We start from the raw sequence: 3,700 nt of genomic DNA on the forward strand, positions 1-3,700 counted from the left end.
CCCCCCCCCCCCCCCCCCCCGTAGGACTTTAACATGGCAGTCAGCTTCTGGGGCGGTGTTTGTTAGTTACAGTTAAAGAATCTTCTGCATCAACATCACCCAAGAGCTGCAGATTTCTGTGTCTCCTCCCCAGAATATTAATTCAATAGACTGCAAGTGAGGCCTAGAAATTTGAATAACAAGCTCTCAGGGGCTTTTATACATATTAAATTTAGAGAAACCACAGCCCCAAGGAGTATCAATGTAGTATATGAAGGAAGCTGGTTAGTGGGGAGAGTGGGATCAGGAGTACAGCCTCTTTACCTAGCTTGTTTCAAATCTCCCTTTTTGCTTCCCCTTCTTCCTCAAAAAGTTCCTCTAATTTTTGCCCTCTACTTTCTAATTTCCATTTCTTGTCATGCAGTCACACAGCTGTACTGTTGTCTCCAGATTACTCTGGGAAGTCTGCCAAAAAGACGTTGTGTTCCAACTCCTTCATCTTATATATTCCAAAGCTGGGGCCCAGAGAGAAGAGACATGACTAAGGTCACAGTACTGGTTAGTATCTGATGTAATACTGACCCTTTTGACACCTAATCCAAAGTCTTTTCAACGACCTCAGGCCACCCTCTCATCATTCACCTGAACGAACTCCTTTCAGATACTGGCAAAGCAGCAGTGTTTTAAAATTACCTTCAAAATGGCTTCTCACAGCACAGTCTTCAGAGGGAAGCAAGAACATTCCTTAGTTTCTTAGGTTCAAAGTTGTTTATTTTGGTCACCAAGCAACCAACTCTAGAATTCCATGAGCCTCCTCACAGAACCTCTGGGTTCAATCAGGGGTATCTTCAACTATTAATTAAATTTCCTTCTTTGTAAACTGAGCTTTGAGAAATTGCAACATATTTATTGATTGACTTAATGGATTTCTTGGTCATTCTTTGAAAAATAAACCTCTAGATCTATGCAGCTCAATTTTCTCCCACAGGGGTTCATAAGTCCTTCTGTGAAAGAGACAAAGCAGGGAACACATGCTTCAGATCACCAGGCTGATAGAGCAAATGGTAAACCAGAAGCTGTGTTTGGGTCCTTTCCCATTCCGCTTTTATCTCCACCACTGCTACTTAATCTCCTTCATCCACACAGTACAATTCCATCTCTTCTGATCCCTAAATCCTGGCTAGATTATTAGCCAATAACACTGTTTTTACAAGGGGTCCCTTCAAATCCTGTATTTTTGTTTTTCCTTAAAAAAAAATTTTGTTTTATAGAAAAATTTTTTGGAGGCTGGCTGGTTAGCTTAGTTGGTTAGAATGTGGTGCTGCTAACACCAAGGTCAACAGTTCAGATCCCCATACTGGCCAGCCACCCCAAAAAACCCGAGAGAGCCCCAAAACAAACAAAAAAAAGTTTTGTATTTTACAAACCCTTATTAACACAAGGGCTGATTCTCAACAGATTGCAGTGAGGGTAAGTCCTGTATTCTTATTTTTATTTTTTTCTTTTTTGGTTGCTGGCTGGTGTAGGGATCCAAACCCTTAAACTTGGTGTTATCAGTATTGTATTTTTTTTTTCCCCTGGTGGCTCACCGGTATGGGGATCTGAATTGGCTTTGACACTACTCTAATCAACTAACCAGCCAGCCTCCTGTATTTCTAGTAGTATAATTTCAGACCTACGGAAATACCAGTCTTCAGGAGTCTCCATGTGAAACAAACTAATTTATTCTTTTTTTTTTTTTTTTTGTCTTTTTTGTCTTTTTCCATGTCCGGCAACGGATCGCAACCCTCAGTGTTGCCCCCGTACCGGACCGGGGACCGGCAACGGGATCGCAATCCTCGGTGTTGCTCCCGCGCCTCGCTCAGCCAGTGAGCGGGAACCGGTCTGTATGTGGGATCCGAACCCTCGGGCGGGAGCGCCGCCGCGCTTCCCAAGCGGCGCACTATCCAGTGCGCCACCGGGCCGGCCCCAAACTAATTTATTCTGACAACAGGAAAGATTTCTGGGCCTAAGGCTCTGTCTGGTTGACTGAGGTCATGCTATTCAGGTGGTCACCATCTATTGTTTCCAGGCAAGGCTAGCATTGCTGACCAAGCTGAGCATTGACTTTAGTGCTTGGGCTCAAGCTGTGTTCAGACTCTTGGATCCTCACAAAAGGATGAGAGGGTACTTTCTCTGGGATGAAAAGAAAAGACTGAAGGACTAAATACATAGATAGATAGATAGATGATAGATAGATAGATAGATAGATAGATAGATAGATAGATGATAGATAGATAGATGTAAAAACCCTGTTGAAGGTTCCTCAAAAAATTAAACAATTACTACGTGATCCAGCAATTCCACTTCTAGGTATATACCCAAAAGCACTGAAAGCAGGGACTTGAACAGATATTTATATACTCACATTCATAGCATATTCACAACAGCCAAAAAGTGGAAACAAACCAATGTCATGGATAAACTAAATAAAAATGTGGTACATACATGCAACAGAATGTTTTTTGGCATTAAAAAAGAAGGAAATTCTGATACATGCTTCAAGTATATGCATGAACCTTGAATACATGTTAAGTGAAATAAGCCAGATGCAAATGGACAAATACTGTATGATTCCACTTAGATAACTAGAATAGTCAAATTCATAGAGACCAAGTGGAATAGTGTGTCGGGTCCACCGCCGGCCAACCCGAACAGCCCTAGCCTCGTTATCAGTCTCTCCCTTGGTGTTCCTTCTGGTGGGCGAGCAAATTGCCCGGATTCCTCTTTCCCTGTGGTCCCCGTTGGAAGGAGACAGGGGAAGAGAGCCGTGAAGAGAGGTGAGCACAGCCACTGGCCCCAACCAGCCCGTTAAAGGACACTCAGATGCGGCGGGGGTTCTGTCGAGCAGTTCCGTTTATTATCACACAAACACTTGCTTTTAAAGGCAAATGGGGAAGGGAGGTTTTTTACATCCTCCAGTCAGCTTAAAGGTTATGAGAGCATGCATCCTGTCTCAATGCCTAGCTGTTGCAATCACGCAGTGTTCATGAGCGCGGAAGCGCGTATTTGGCCAATAAGGGCTAAGGCAAGGTTCCCGCAGACACTCCCACCCTACTTCCTCCCGGCGCCATCTTAGGCTACCACGTTAATACGCCCTTGTGGGCCCATAATGGCACTGCTTGTAATGTCACTTAAGGTGGCGTTAGTTTTTAAGGCCTGATAATAGTGGTTGCCGGGAGCTGGGGAGAGGGAGGAATGGGGAGTTATTATTTAATATGTACGGAGTTTCAGTTGGGATGATGAAAAAGTTTTGGAGATGGATGGTGGTGATGGTTGCACAACCATGTGAATGTACTTAATATCACTGAATCGTACACTTAGAAATGGTTAAAATGGTTAAATTTTATGCTTGTATATGTTACCACATTTTTAAAAAACCCTCTAATTATAAAAGCCATTTAGATTTTCTGATAGAAATTCTGGATAAAGAAGAAAATTAAAACTACCCATAATACCCCAAGGCCTAAGAAACAACAGTCTGGGGTAGTTTTTGACTAGTCGTCTTTTAATGTATTAATATGTTTTTTATATACTGTTTTCTAACTTGCTTTTTTCAGTTTCACGAAAATTTCCTCATCATATATTCATCTGCTATATCATTTTATTTTTTTCTGCAATGTCATTTTTTTTTTCCTTTTTGTCTTTTTTCGTGACCGGCAACGGATCGCAACCCTCAGTG

Source organism: Galeopterus variegatus, unplaced genomic scaffold (assembly GCF_000696425.1).
Source record: "Galeopterus variegatus unplaced genomic scaffold, G_variegatus-3.0.2 Scaffold101, whole genome shotgun sequence".
Taxonomy (NCBI): Eukaryota; Metazoa; Chordata; class Mammalia; order Dermoptera; family Cynocephalidae; genus Galeopterus; species Galeopterus variegatus.